Here is a 16,696-nt window from a genome sequence, read left to right on the forward strand (position 1 = left end):
AGTATCTAAAAGAGTATCATAAGGAGGAGGAAGAAAAATTGTTCTGGTTGGCCTCTGAGGTTAGGATGAGAAGCAATGGGTTTAAATTGCAGCAAGGGAGGTTTAGGTTGGACGTTAGAAAAAATATCCTGCCTGTCAGGGTGGTTAAACGCTGGAATAAATTGCCTAGGGAGATTGCGGAATCTCCATCACTGGAGATATTTAAGACCAGGTTAGAAAGGCACCTGTCAGGGATAGCTAGGACAACTCAACTTTGGAAGCCCCATGGGCCACACTGATACTTACAGAACATGCTGAGGGCCTCAACTCAAGTGTGGTTGCATATGCAATCAAATATATACAAATAGCTTCTCTCACACTGACAGGCGTGAATACAAAGATTAAGGCAAGACTACACAACACACAGGCCCCATTTAAGTCAGTTCTGCTGATATTAATAAAATGCAATATTTACCCGATTTCTACCCATGTGACAGCACATCTCATGAGCAATGACAGTCCAAGAATTTAACTACTAAAACGCATATCAACAGAAGATCATTGCACTGTCTACTTTTTTGTTTTGGCTTCCACTCGCTGGCCACGTGTTGATCCCCACATAAACCTAAACAGCACCGCAGGGCACAAACAAACTGGCCATGGGCAGCATACCAAGTTATTAATAAATATTTTATAAACCTTTACCTTTTCTCTCTGCTGCCATGTCTCCTCTCCTTGCTCCATCATCTCCCCTGGTGCCTGCTGCCCCCCAACTCATCACCCTTGTAGGGGAAATCTCGCTCCCCTGGGGTACAGAGCCCCCAGAAGGGTCCGAGGCAGGAGGTCAAATCAGTGAGGCAGGAGAGAAATCTAGAAGGAAAAAACTTTATTATGCATGCATGCAGGCTGACAGCAGAGCAATAGCAGTCAGCCTTGAGAGACAGTTTCAGGGAACCTTTATACAGTAGGCTCAGACAGTTTAGTTGTTGATTGTTTTCTTTAACATATCAAAGTCTCAGCAGAAGTACTTGGAGATGTTGTTGGTCACACCAGGAGTGCTAGAAGTAAGTTTTACAGTACACAAAGCCACATGAGAACTTGAGTGGAGGAGTCTACAAGGCAAACTGTGACAAAGATAAAGGTTTACATGACAAATTGTGACAGACTAGGAGTATTCATGAACTTGAGATAGGCATTGTAAGGGTCTTGATTAGAGTTAATTTGATTTCACTCTGATACAGGGAGAGAGGTCTGGAAAACTTTTAACCCTTACAGCAGTTTTCTTTTAGAGAGTTTTGATTTCCTGCACAGTCCCCCCTTTAGACACAATTGGAGTTATTTGATTTTTCCCCACACCCTCCTCTGCTGTCCTGACTCCTGCCCTTCTCATTGCCCTCAGCCCTCCTGAGACCTGCCCCCCTCCACCAGTCCTTCTCTCCCCCCTGTGCCCACTTCTCCGGTAGCCCCACTCTGATCATGTGAGCTACCCCTCTTCTAACACTTCCCTCTACACACCTGCCCTGCCTCTCTCCTCTGGTGCTGGTCCCTCCCCTGCAGGTGTCTGCCCTTCTGCTTCACCCCAGAATCCCCTGGCACCTGCACCTTCCCTTAGCCCTGCACCCTCCTGGTGCCTCCCCCTTCCCTCACTGCCCCTGCCCCTTTTCCCTGATACCCACCTCCTCACCACTCTCTGCCCCATTCCCCTCATGCCCCTGTGCCCTCACACATGCCTTGCTCCATCCCCAACTTCCTCATGCCCACCCCTTCTTTCAAGCCTTCTCCCAGCACCTCCCTCTGTAGCCCCCAATGACCTTCCCCTCTCCTCTCCCAGCATCACCATGTCCCCCCCATTGACACCTCCCTTCCTGCCCTTTCCCTCATTGTCTGCACTTGGTCCCCTTGTATTTGTGTCTCCTGCACCCCTGTCTCTTGGTGCCTTCCCCTCCCCCCCCACCCAAGCCCCTTCTCTTTCCACCCCTCCCCCTCTGTCTCTGCCCAAGCCCCTTCCCCCACCCCCGCTGCCCAAGCCCCTCCCCCTCCCCCCACCTCTGCCTCCGCCAAAGCCCCCTGCCACCACCTCCTCTCCTCCCCCCGCCTCCGCCCAAGCCCAAGCCCCTTCCCTTTCCCCCCCGCCGCTGCTGCCGCCACCTCCTCCTCTCCTCCCCGCACCTCCGCCGCCACCCCTGCCCCCACCCCCACCCCCACCCCCACCCAAGCCCCTTCCCTTTCTCTGCCACCATTGCTGCACAAGCCTGTTCCCTACCTTCTGCCTTCCACATTGCGGGGCCAGAGTCTGCGCTCATGCCCCGGAGGCCGAACCCAGAGCCAGCCAGGCTCTGCAACGTGCCTCCCAGAAGTTTTAAAATTCCAGGCCGTGACATCATGTCACGCCCGGGCATCCTCCCCGCCCTCCTGCTATGCCACACATGGGCAGCAGCAGGCGGTGAGGAGGAGCCGCACATGGCAGGGATGGTCCGGGGCCGAGGGGGACGCTCTGGGGGCGGGGTGGGAGGACGTGCGAGGTGGCAGGCAGGAGGGGTGCTGGGGCCCACTCCAGGCAGAGCCGGGGGAGAGACTCAGCTACACATATTGCTTGAGCAGGGCCCCCGGCTCTGTAACTCACCAGCACTTCCGGGTTCAGGGGCATGGGGCCTGATTCAACCGAATCGGTCAAATAGGCCTAAGGCCAGCCCTGTCCCTCTGTCAGCAGAGGGATGTAAATGGAGCACATCAAAAGTGCAAATGAAGCGGGGATTTAAATATCCTGTGCTTCATTTGCATAACTGCGTTCTGGCGCTGTTTTGAACAAGCGCCATTTCAAAACTGAAACTGCGGTTTAGATGCAGTTTTGCTGACAACAGGGTGATTTTTCAAAAGATCCTGTACTCAAAAAATGAGGAGTAAAGGATCTTTCGAAAAATCACCCCGTTGTCAGCAAAAACCATGGTTTCAGTTTCGAAATGGCGCTTGTTCGAAACAGCGCCAGAATGCGATTATGCAAATGAAGTGTGGGATATTTAAATCCTCACTTCATTTGCACTTTTGATGTGCTTCATTTACATCCCTCTGCTGACAGAAGGGTGTAGTGTAGACATTGCCTATATGTCCATTTATCATGGGTGTTGCCAAGTTTCCCACAGTCCCGTAAAGTTTGTTTACAGCCACCAGTCCTAGCTGTGAGTGTTTTGTGCTGTTATTTAGCTCTAATTTACTCCGGGTATGTCTACACTTGCACCCTCTTTCGATAAAGGGATGCAAACGCAGACATTCGAAATTACAAATGAAGCCAGGATTTAAATATCCCATGCTTCATTTGCAAATTCGTGTTATGGTGCTATTTCAAAATAGCGCTATTTCGAAATAACAGACGCTGTTAAGACGCAGTTATATCGAGAGAAAACCCTTCTCTCGAATAACCTTTATTCCTCATACAATGAGGTTTACCAGTTATTTCAAGAGAAGGGTTTTCTGTCAAAATAACCACGTCTTAATTGCGTCTGTTATTTTGAAATAGCGCTATTTCAAAATAGCGCCATAACGTGAATATGCAAATGAAGTATGGGACATTTAAATCTGGGCTTCATTTGCAATTTAGAATGTCTGCATTTGCATCCCTCTATCGCCGTGGTCACCAACCAGTAGATCGCGAGCTACCGGTAGATCTCAGGGGCTCTAAGAATAGCTCTTGAGCCCTCTCTGAACTGCGTGCCTGCGCAGTACATTTACATTAGATTTCCTCATTTGAGGAGCAGCTACTCACCGAGCAACAACACAGGTGAGTAACTGCGAGGAATGGTGGGAGCTGGGAGGTCGGGAGGGCTGAAACACCCCAGCCAGCTGACTGTGGCTTTCAGCTGAAAGAAACTGCCCCGCGCTCCAGCTTCTCCTCTGCACCTGCCCTCGTGGAGTTTGGTGCACCCTGGCTGAGTGCCATGGCCAGCTGGCCGGGCAGCCAATTCTCTGCCCTCCAGCCCAGCTGCCCTGCGCTCAGCCCAGGGAGGCTGCGTCTAGCTCCAGCTGTGCTGGAGCAAGCTTCCCGGGCTGAGTGCAGGGCAGCCAGGCGGGAGCTAAGAGAAGCGGCTTCCCAGCCAGTTGGCCATGGTGCTCAGCCAGGGTGCAACAAGCTCCATGTGGGCAGGCGCAGAGGGGAAGCCGCCCGATCAGCTGGAGTGTGGTTCAGCCTCCTCCGGGGTGAAGGCCACAGCCAGCTGGCCAGCCAGCTTCTCCTCTGCACCAGCCCACTTGGAGCTTGGTGCACCCTGGCTGAGCACCATGGCCAGCTGGCCAGGAAGCCGCTTCTCTTCGCTCCCGCCCAACTGCCCTGCGCTCAGCCCAAGAAGCTTGCTGTTAGTGTTAGTTTCCCAACACTGTCCAGCCTGGAGCCCCATCCCCGAGCCAGTGTCCCCTTCTCCACCTCCTCCTGCATCCAGATTTCCTCCCAGAGCTTGCACCTCTCACCCCTTCCCACACCCAAATCTCTCATTCCCACCCCAGAGACTACACATCCTGTCTCAACACAGCAAGGGTCCAGCTAGACTGCAGGAGTTTTTCAGGATTCTGGAGATATCCCAGAAAACTCTTCTGCATCCAGGGTTGCGTTTGTTCTTCGGCTTTTTTAGTGGAAGAGCAAACAGGCTCTTTTGGTCACCCCTATATTCCTCTTTCCACAAGGAATAAGGTGGCTTCCAAACAAAGGGTTTTTTTTTCTGACATTTGGTCCAGTCTATACAGGCCAAATGTTAGAAAAACCTCTTCCTACAGAATTTTTTTTTAAAGCAGCAGTATAAGGATTGGGGATAGCAAGTGATGGAGAGGAGGAGAATAGAGAGGGCAGGGCTTCAAGGAAGGGGCGGGACAGTAGATCTTGGCTTGGTCTGTCATTTAAAAAGTGATCTTGGGTGTAAAAAGGTTGGAGATCACTGCTCTATCGAAAGAGGGTGGAAGTGTAGACAAACCCTCCTAGTGTTGGTAATGCTGCTAGACAACATTGACCTTCCATGGTTTGGCAAGTTCTCTGGTTCAGCAGCAGTGAGATCCAGAGGGTACCAGATTAGAAAGGTTCAACCTGTCATAGGAAAAACTTTAGGATGGTGAGATCTATGGAACCGGGTAATTTCCTAAAAGTGTTGGAAGCTCTATTTCTTGAGAAATTTAAAATTAAACTACAAAAGCAGTTGAGAATATTGTGTCATCTGGCTATGACCACTAGACAAATACTGACCACTAGACAAATCTATAGTGTCTGGTTCCATAAATTCCCATTTATGCAATCTAAGTCATTCATGCCAATGCCTCAACTGGAGAAGTGCTGTGCTCAGTTATTGAATTTGTATCACTACAGATGTAAGCATTTTTGTATAAATTACAAATGCAATTAATTATTCATATAAATATGTTTATTTTAGATTATTAATGAAGATACTTACATCTGACATGATTTACTTGGCTAAGCTACATGAACAAGTGGCCGCATTTTATGAAAATTAGTTTGGTATGGTGAAGAGGCTGTCTACTTTTTAAAAAAAGTAGTTAACAAAAATGCCTCATTTAAGACCAAATTCTGTTTGCCACACTCACATAAGTGGTCCCATAAAAGTCACTGGGCCTGATTCTCAGCTAAGTCTGTGATCCATTCAGTGTAGGATCTTGGGGTAAAGCAAACACAGCTATATACTACTTCCAGAGCCAGAGCTTGCCTCATGGGGAAGGTTACAGCAGCCTTAGTATGCCCTAACTGGTTGGCTGTGACACCAAAGAACCATTGCAGTGACTGGGAATAGCCATGTGCAGTGCCCATACTATTTTCTCTGACCATGACCCATTCATACCACTTGTGCAAAGGGGATTGTGTAGAGCTGATACTTCTGCTCTATACTACAACAACAACTTCCCCGTATAATTGGAGAATTTCTAAGAGCTGAATCTGCCAAGCTTATGACCACTTTGTACCACTAGAGCCAGCATATAAGGCTGTATTACATATGGGGCTGATGAACTGAACTCAGTTTTTTCACTGGAGCTACTTATTTGAGTAATGCTAGAAAGATTCGACCTTAGATTACACTGAGTTAAAAAGAGGTAACTGCTATTAGAGCAGTTTAAAACCACAGTTTATAAGAGGAGAAGATATTATACACCATTTTCCATTATCAGGATTTCCTCAGGGAATGTGTTATGAAATAATGACCACCTGTTCCAGAAATTAATGTTGAATTTTTGCCAGAATAAGACAGCTGCCTATAAGAAATATGCTGGCACATTATATTGCAGATTTGGAAATTATGTTGTTCATTATCTATACATGAGTCCTCCCTGCTTAAAATGCTTTTACACTGGAATGATATAGCATAATTGAATCGGAATCTCTGATCAGCAGAATCTAGATTCACTGCACATTATGTCTAAGAAGACCTCACTTGTTTATTAATATTTCACCATTTAAAACTAGCTCTTTAGATGAAGCACATTTTCTAATAAGATTTACTGTCAACAGAAAAATAGATAATCTTAATAAGAGTACAAAAGGCAAAGAAATTTCCCCTGCACTCTTATTTTAAAATAAAAATGTCTTCCAGCCATAATAAAAAAAACAAGGGTGTTCTTTAATCTCCCACTGCCTAGGATGCTAATAATTGGCAAGAGAGTACAAATAAAGAGATCAGAGTGACCAGATGTCCTAGTTTTGAATTTGTGTGTTTGGGGATGGGGAGGATGGCTTTGTGCCCTGGCTGATTATACTGATGCTGGAGTTTTGTACCAGTTTTAGTATAATCAGCAAGCTGACCTTCTGTACTCTGCAGTCTGCCATCCTAGCACCAAGATGAACTTGTGGCCCAGCTGTGTCTGTTAGGCCCAATTGCAGCATCTCACCACTGTATTATCAGTGAGCTCTGATGCACAACTGAACCCAAATTCCTATTTTGTGCACATCAGCATCTGTGGAATGTAGAGTACGTCACGTGTCAGATTATACAACAATTCATTGAATAAAAGATTTTAAAAAATTATTAAAACTCGTGTAAGCAGGGCCCGAATCAATGCTTCCATCATAGCCAGCTGGAATGGGAAAGGAATCCCGGGTGTGGTTATATTCACTCAGTTTGCTTAGACCTGCTAAGTATTCAATTGTTGTTATGTAAATATAGTTCACATTGGAATAGAAAAGAAATCCTGGATGTGGTTTTGTAAATACAGTTCACTCAGTTGCTTAGGTCTGTTAGATATTTAATTATTAGACTGGTATTTTGCCTCTTGTAACCATTTTGGCTGTTGTGGGGTCACAAACCATGTTAACCCTAAATGAAGGAACTGTAAGATATGACTACCAATGCTTGCAGTTATTGGAAACACACAAAAGCAGACTATGTTTAACTCAGTTCAAAGGAGAGAAACTGTCATTTTAACGAATCTGCTGTGGACAAGGCTTTCTCTTCCAAACTCTGTAAAGTCAACTTTGGGGAAGAACAGAGCTCTGAACTAGCAGGCTGCATGCCCTCCAAGTGTGAGCTGTAAGACTGGTCCAACCCATCTCCCCCCCTTCCCATTCTAATGATAGAACTAAAACAAACTTCGTAAGGAGTCTCTTTATAATTTTAAAATGCTATTCCAATGGATGCTGGAATCTTTTGGCTGGACTGTGCTGTGGCCCAGAGCCAAATCCCTCACAAGGCTGGCAGGAATGGGCGGCTGACAAGAGCAGCTGGCAGGCGGCCAGTGGGAGAAGTGGCAGGCAGCCGGTGGGGCAGCCAGCAGGAGCGGCTGGCAGGAGCAGCACATAGGTGGTATTGCCACATGCTCAACAAGTGGAGACATCGTGATGATGTACTTATGGATTCTGGGTCTGCACTGACTGGACAGAGCCATGAGTGGGATGTTAGAACCACACTATATGAGTTAGGGGTTGGACTAAAGATCTTTAAGCAAAAGACTCTGCCCTACGGACTCCATGGATATTACCTTGCTTACGGGTTTTCTTTGTTTATGTTATGGGTTTTTTTTGTTTATATGTGTTCCTGTAGGTTGATGCTAGATTACTGTTGTTTAACAGACTGTTCTATCCCTGACTCAATGCTTGCAAGAGGGGAAGAATTGCCTCTAAAGGTGCCCAGTGGGTAGGTTGGAATTTTCCCAGTTTACTGGATAGGGGGCTCAAGCCAGATTGTTTACCTTATTGAAAGAACCTGCCTAGATACTGAAACTGGCCCTTCTGGCTGCCAACTGCTACTGGCAAGAGGGTTATACTAGTGTTAAAAATTTACATAATACACAGGAGAAGAAAAGACTGTCTGTACCTTTGAGTATAGTGTTTAAATTATCCACAAATATGAAGTTTGTTTTAAAAGTAAAAGATACATGAAGTCCAAAATCAGCAATAGCCCATGCGTCTGCCTCCCTCCCCATGCTCCAAGGCCAGGGAGGCTGGGGCTGTGTGCCCTCCTCCCTGCCTAGGGTACTGTGGGTGAGGCTGAATCTGTGGTGCTGGGGGAAGACAAGATGGCTTCTGTGGGGGCGGAGCCTGGGCAAATAGGGCGGGGCTGGGGGCTTGCCTCCTCCCAGCCCTTCCTTCACCTATTGCCCATGTCAGTTGTATTACTATAAAAAAGATACTGGAAAATATTTTTAAATTTGTTTATTTGGTGCACTAGATATGACTTTGTGTCTATTCCAGGGTTCTCAAACTTCATTGCACTGTAACCCCCTTCTGACAACAAAAATCACTACATGACCCCAGGAGGGAGGACTGAAGCCTGAGTCTGCTTGAACCCTGGTGTCATGGGCGGGGGGCCAAAACCCATGTCTAAGCTCCACAGCCCCAGGTGTGTGTCTGTGCATTGGGGGGGGAAGGGGAACCCCAAGGCCAAAGGCTTCAGCCCCAAGTGTGGAGAGGGCTGTAACTTGAGTCATCACCCTGAGCTGAATTCCTCAGCCCTGGGTGGTGGTACTTGGAGTTTGGCCTCAGAAAGTCTAACACCAGCCCTAGTAACCCTACTAAAACGGCCTCACTTTGGGAGTCCCAATCCACAGTTTGAGATCTGCTGGGATAGTCCACTTTCACTGTTTCCCCTGTTTGTGGGGGCTGAGCACAAAGAAACTAGGGAGAGAAACACATGTTTAAAAAGGAAAAAAGAATGATTTTAAGAACATAAAACTGACAGGAGAATGCTGAGGCAGGATAGACTCTTAAAAGTTTTTTTTTTTTAACTGAGTAGATTTCAAATAGTTGTCCCTTTAATACTGGGGAAAACAAACAATAAAACCAAACAAAAAACATAATAGAACAATCAACCCAGGGGAAAGTATTCTTTCTAGTTCTCAAAGCCTGGTCAGCCAGTGGCTGACTTATGCTTCCAAGTATGAAAGAGTATACCCTTTATAAATTTTGTATAGTATTACATATAACCAATAATAGCAAAAGTCTATTACAAAAGTTTTTTAATCCAGCTAAGCTCTTGGCTTCAATGCTATAAGACTTGTGTCTAGTGAGATGAAGGCGGCTGGAAGACGAGGGCTACATCTACACAGCTTCCCTCTTCTGCAAAAGCCTATGCAAATGAAGAGCAGATTAGCATATTGCTGTGCTGTATTTGCATAATTAATTAGGAGCCGTTTTTGCGCAAGAGTTTTTTGCGGAAAAAGACACTGTCTACACAGTACCTTTTTGCATAAAACCCCCCTCTTGCGCAAGAGCCATTCTTCCTCATTTTTTCAGGAAGAATGGCTCTTGTGAAAGAAGGGGTTTTTGCACAAAAATGGTTCCTAATTAATTATGCAAATGAAGCACGGCAATATGCTAATCCATGCTTCACTTTCATAGGCTTATGCGGAAGAGGGAAGCTGTGTAGACGTAGCCAAAGGGAGTTAGCCAACTGAGTTCACTGCCAGAAGAAGGCAAGGAAGTAGCTTTTCTTCAGCTTGCTAGTACTCCACAATGAAGTAATTGCTTATGTGAGGAAAACAGCATGTCACCAATACCGCTTCTAGCTCTTCCTCTGTCTGTGCCAGTGGGCACCTGGCCAAACAGGAATCCTGAGCCTATAACCTTGCTTTGGCTTGGGAAGGTAGCCTTAATGTAAAAAATGTCCAGGTAGGTGGGAAACACCTGGTGTGAGAGTTGATGGATGGTTTTATCTCCCAGGAAGCAGGTAAGAGCATAGCAGGAGGAGGTGGCTCATCTGCATATCATCTGGAGCATAAAGACTTAATTGACAGGATGCACATGGAGATATCCAGGACAGAGAATACTTACCAACTAGGGAAGATTACAGTGGCAACAGAGGAAGGAGAACTGGCTGCTGGCCATTTCAGGGTGTACAGATGGTGCTCCACCCTCATCAGGTCAACTATCCATTGAGGTCAACAACCAGCAATGCCGTACTGACAACAGGAGTTGAAGAGCAGATCCCAACATCTGAGAAGCAGGAGAAACCTGTCCCAAATGATGTGAAGCTCATGGCCACAACCCTTGAGGGGAGCAGATGTAAGATGCTGGTAGCTGAGGACTTCCTTCCAAGAAGGATGGAGACATTCATCTGCTGACCTGACCTGATATCTTGAGAAGTGTGCTGGGAGCCTAAATCCTGAATCCAAGGTGTTACAGGAAGCCTTCTGACCACTACCCCATGTTGCTCATCCATGGAGGCACTAATGATACTGCCAGTTGTAACCCTATGCCAGTGGTCCTCAAATTTTTTGGCCCATGGACCATCTGGCTCAATGTAAACCTTTCTGAGGACCACCAGTTGCTAATGGAAATTGCATAATTACATCTAAGCCATTTTGCTAGTGCTGCAGCTACAGAGAATGGTTTAATTTAAATTATTAAACAGATAAAGTGTTTGAGCTTTCTCATGTTAGTTTATCAAACTTCATTTTAAGTAGAGCAAAATATTAATTTATGTCCAAAACAAAAGGTTTAAATTTTTTCTTTATTTATGGCAGGGGTGGGGAATCTTCCTTGGGTCAAGGGCCACTAACGCACAGAAAAATCAGTAGGGAACCACACAAGTAAGGAGCAAAAAAACTCCTCTAAAAATCCCCAAACCTCAATGATGTGGCCCCCAACTGAGACACTTCACTCCTCTGCTGCTCCAGGCCTATGGGGCGAGGGGAAGGGACAGGGACAGGGAAGACTGAGGCTCAGGGATTCCCATAGGCCAGATTTACTTTCTGGAGTTCTTTAGTTAGACCCCCTTAGGCTGTGGGGTGGGGACAAAAATGAGGGGTTCAGTGAGTGTGACAGGGCTGCCAGCAAGTAGGAAAGGGATGGGGGTGCAGGATCTGGACAGGAGTTGGGATGTACAAGGCAGAGAGATTGCAAGGTCTGGGTGAGAGTTAGGGTGCAGAAACAGACTGGGAGTAGAGTGTCTGGCAAGGGGGAGGGAGCAGGAGCAAGGGAGGGTGCAGTGTGTGGCCAGGGGGGAGGGTACAGAAGCAATGGTGGATGCAGGAGCAGGGTGGGGGTAGGTGTCTGGCCAGGGGGCAGGAGAAAGGGAGGGTGTCGAGGCAAGCTGGGGGTGTGGGAGTGAGAAAGTTTGGGGAAGAGAGGTCTGGGCATGAGGGGGGACGCTTACCTGGCTTCACACCCCCTTGAAGCAGGAAAAGTCTCTGGACAGCACATCACTGCACTGCCATTCCCCCAGTGGGGTGGGGAGGGGAAGGGAGCTAGCCCTTCCCCTCCCCCCGAAGCAATAGGGAGCCTGTGCAGATGCAAGGCTGCAGCACCAGTTCTGGCTTCCAGCTCAGAGCCACTTGCTCTGCCTTTCTTCATGAGCTGGGGTCTGGTGGGGAAAGCTGGGGCTTTCTTCACACCCTCTCCCGCCCGCCCACGTGCCCTCTGAGTGGGAAACCAGAGATGCAGCCTTGCAGTTGCATGGCAACCAACCATGAAGCTTGAATGGCAGCGCGGGCTCCCCGCTGTGTGGAGCAGGGAGAGGAAGATTGAGTTTAAACCACAGACCACTAGTGGTCCATGGACTGCACTTTGAGAACCACTGCCTTAAGCAGATCAGTAGTGACTGCAACTCTCTTAGGGTATGTCTACACTACAAAGTTAATTCGAACTAACAGCCGTTAGTTCGAATTAACTTTCATAGGCGCTACACATACAAACCGCTAGTTAGAACTTAAATCGAACTAGCGGAGCACTTAATTCAAACTAAGTAAACCTCATTCTACGAGGACTAACGCCTAGTTCGAATTAACTAGTTCGAATTAAGGGCTGTGAAGCCACTTAATTCAAACTAGTGGGAGGCTAGCCCTTCCCAGCTTGCCCTGGTGGCCACTCTGGGCCAAACCAGGGAAACTCTTCTGCCCCCCTCCCGGCCCCGGAGCCCTTAAAGGGGCACGGTCCGGCTACGGTGCTTGTGCCAGGTGCAAGCCTGCCAGCACCCAGCCAGCAGACCCTGCACCTGGCACGGCATGAGCTAGACGCCTGCTGCCACCCAGCCCTCCGCCTCTTCCCAGGACCAGGCTGGCGGCTCCCAGGAGCCTGCCTGGGGCCACAAGAGGCGAGCACCTGCCTGGTCTAGTGTGAAATCGTGGACCTCATCCAGGTTTGGGGGGAGACCTCCAACGTCCATGACCTCTGCACTAGACACAGGAAAGTGGCCGTCTAGAGCAGGATAGCTGCCAGCCTGGCCACCAAAGGCCACATGCAAACCCAGGAGCAGGTTTGCATGAAAATCAAGGTGGTCCAGTGAGAACCCCGACCCTGAGCCCTGAGCTTAGAACATCAGAACATAAGAACGGCCGTACTGGGTCAGACCAAAGGTCCATCTAGCCCAGTAGCCTGTCTGCTGACAGCGGCTAACACCAGCTACCCCGGAGGGGATGGACCGAAGACAATAACCAAGCGATTTGTCTCGTGCCATCCATCTCCAGCCTTTCACAAACAGAGCCCAGGGACACCGTTCCTACCCCCTGGCTAATAGCACTCCATGGACCCAACCTCCATGACTTTATCTAACTTCTCTTTAAACTCTGTTATAGTTCTAGCCTTCACAGCCTCCTACCGCAAGGAGTTCCACAGGTTCACTATTTGCTTTGTGAAGAAGAACTTTCTTTTATTAGTTTGAAGCCTGCTACACATTCATTTCATTTGGTGTCCTCTAGTCCTTCTATTATGGGAACTAATGAAGAACTTTTCTTTATGCACCCTCTCCACACCACTCATGATTTTATAGACCTCTATCATATCCCCCCTCAGTCTCCTCTTTTCTAAGCTGAAAAGTCCCAGTCTCTTTAGCTTCTCTTCATATGGGACCTGTTCCAAACCCCTAATCATTGTAGTTGCCCTTTTCTGAACTCTTTCCAAGGCCAAAATATCTTTTTTGAGATGAGGAGACCACATCTATACACAGTACTGAAGATATGGAGTACCATAATTTTTTACTTCCCCTCCTCCTTCTTCCTCTGGCTTCCCCCTTCCTGCTCCCTCCTCTCAGATTTTCCCCTCCCCTCTCCCACCCTTTCTCTTCCCCTCTCCCACCTCCTTTTCCCAGTCTCCCCAGAGGTTAATCCTCCCCCCCCCCCCGAGTTTTGTTCAATAGAGTTTCTATTTTTGAACACACGTGTCCTTTATTTTTTACATCAGGAAGGGAGGCTAGGGAGGAGTAAGTGGAAGGAAGTGAGGGAGGAATGGGGTACGAGTCCCCGATGGGGAAGACTAGGGTGGCTCTGCGGGCTCCTCAGGGTGGAAGCTCTCCTGCAGGGCCTCCTGGATCCTGACAGCCCCCCGATTGACCCCCCCCCGGATGGCAGCCTGCGGCGAGTGCAGCCGGGCTGATAGCCGAGTGCTGTGATGTGCCGAGTGTGGGCACTCAGGGCACTCCAAGACAGGACTGCTTTGCTGTCCCTCATCGAGGTAGACAAGTAAGTGGGGAACCCTGAGAACTGTCTGTCTGGGGTGGGGGTCGGGTCTCTTTAAGCACAGCCCTCGGCTAGCCTGAGGCAGCAGCCCCACACACTAAGTCCTAACCTGATGCCCTGCTGGCACCTGTTCTGGCCAGCCTTAACTTTGGTTCAGGGTCCACTCAATGTGGACATGCTAGTTCGAATTAGCAAAATGCTAATTCGAATTAGTTTTTAGGTCTAGATGCACTAGTTCGAATTAGCTTAGTTCGAATTAACTAATTCGAATTAAGTTAGTTCGAATTAGTGCTGTAGTGTAGACATACTCTTAGAGATAGGGTTACCAGATGGCTTAAAAAAAAATACCGGACACACTTGATCTCATATCGGTGGGGGACACCGGCTGGGAGGGGAGCGGGGCTGGCTAAGAGGATGTGTGTGGGGGTGGGGAACCAGCTGGCGGGAAGTAGCATTGGTGGGAGGGAGGTCGGGGGCAGCGGGGATGACCAGGGGAGATCGGAGGGGGGGGGGGGGCGGCTGGCAGGAAGCAGGTTTGGCCAGGAGGGGGTGGGGGGGGAATGGAGCTGGCCGGAGGACGGGGGTTGGGAGAACTGGCTGGCGGGAAGCAGGGCTGGTCGGGGGGGCAGAGGGGGAGCAAGGCTGGCTGGGGGAGATCGGGTTGGGGGGACCGGCTGACGGGAAGCGGGGCTAGCCGGGAGGAGGTCGGGGGTGGGGAGAGTGGAGGGAGACTGACCCAGACGCACGCAGATCCTGGGACGCTGCCTGTCCCGTGCACGGTCCCAGTGAAGCACAAGCTAGTCCAGCCCTTGGGATTCCCTCCCCCTTCGTGTAGTTGCATATTGCCTGGCTGGTAGACACACTCACGCAGTGTGAGCATGTCTACCAGCCAGGCAGTTCGCAACTACATACTGATACTCCTGATAATAATAAGAATAAAACTTACCTAATTAGAAAATACCAGACATTTTATATGTATGGTATTTTCTTAATTTTTTCCCAGAAAGAACCCTTAAATACCGGACTGTCTGGTTCAAAACCGGACAACTGGCAACCCTACTTAGAGACATGGTGGGGTCAGGGGCAGATTGTGTTTTTGTTCATCCTTCCAGTTCAGGATAAGACCCAGGCAGGGTGATAGGCATCCTAGAAATGCCAGTAAATAACTAAGTGAATGAAGCAGGGGTCTGGAAAAGCAGTCTGTGATCAGGTAATTAAAGATTACACCATTGTACATGCAGACCCCTTACTATAGGAGCCTCTGACTTTTACTGGAAGGATCCTTTGTGCTGCAATGTAGCCTTAGAGACTACAACTCCCATGAGCCCTTGGGAAAAAAGGAGAGGAAAAACTGTGCTCTCTTCCAGGCAGAGAGAGAGGTTGTGTCTAGACTACATCCCTTTTCTGTAAAAGGGATGCAAATTAGACATATCGCAACTGCAAATGAAGCGGGGATTTAAATCCCATCCCCCCGCTTCATTAGCATAAAAATGGCTGCCGCTTTTTTCCGGCTCGGAGCATTGCCGGAAAAAAGCGCCAGGCTAGATACGTATCTTTCAGAAAATAAAGCCTTTTCCGAAAGATCCCTTATCCCTCTTATGCTGATGGTCTTAACGAGGTTCTTTTTTTTATTTTATTCCTTCCGGTCTCTCATCTAGAGGCTACGTCTAGACTGGCATGATTTTCTGGAAATGCTTTTAACGGAAAAGTTTTCCATTAAAAGCATTTGCGGAAAAGAGCGTCTAGACTGGCATGAATGCTTTTCCGCAAAAGCACTTTTTGCAGAAAAGCATCCGTGCCAATCTAGACGCGGTTTTGCGCAAGAAACCCCCAATCGCCATTTTCGCGACAGGGGCTTTTCTGCGCAAAACAAATCTCAGCTGTCTACACTGGCCTTTTTTTTTGCATGAACGGGAGCAGCATAGTATTTCCGCAAGAACACTGACAATCTTACATGAGATCGTCAGTGTTCTTGCAGAAATTCAAGCGGCCAGTGTAGACAGCTGGCAAGTTTTTCCACAAAAGCAAGTGCTTTTGCGGAAAAACTTGCCAGTCTAGACACAGCCTGTCTGTCTGTGTTAAATCTGGGAAGCACCTTTGCACTTTAGTGTTAAAAAGTACGTTATCTGTAGAGTATGTAATCCAGTCAAATAATCTCTTATATTTTACAACTTGAACATTTTGTTTGTCTTGTCTTACATCTTCCATAGATCTGCATGTTTTGTGGGTATCTGGTATGCTTCAGTAGCCTCCATGCTGATGGTCTTAAGTAGGTTCTTTTTTTTATTTGGTAATTCAGAAGCTAGCACTCTTTTCTCTGAAATAGTAATGAGACCAATATTCTAGCATTTTGTATGTCATCCTTCTGACTTTGTATGTCAGATGAAATATAAATCCTCAGTCCTTATCACCTCTCCTCATTAAAGAACCCCACAGCATGTTTTATGTGTGTGCAGATGTAGGAAACAGAGTATTAACACTGACTCTGTTCCAAACTGAGTATTTACATCCAATTTCTCTCAATCTGCCCTGTAGGTCTTTAAGTATTTTTCAGTTTCTCTTAATAGATGCAATTTTATCCTCAAAACAGCTGTATTTTAGTGGTAGATGTGATTCCTGTGCAGAGTTTGTTTCACTCTTATTTGGTGGAGAAAGACTATGTAACCTGACTTCCAGCTACTAGAGTTAGAGAATTCAAGAGCAAATAAAAATTAAGACGAAATAGGGCTACTTAGAGTTCAAGGTTTTTCACAACTGCTTGTTACTGAGCTAGATTTTCTATTAAATCATCCACTTTCTTACAGTACCTAGGGTGGTTAAAAAACTCTATACATATGTAGGTTTTTTTTCC

The sequence above is a fragment of the Pelodiscus sinensis genome, chromosome 12, assembly GCF_052426305.1.
Source record: "Pelodiscus sinensis isolate ZL-2025 chromosome 12, ASM5242630v1, whole genome shotgun sequence".
In the NCBI taxonomy this organism is placed as follows: Eukaryota; Metazoa; Chordata; order Testudines; family Trionychidae; genus Pelodiscus; species Pelodiscus sinensis.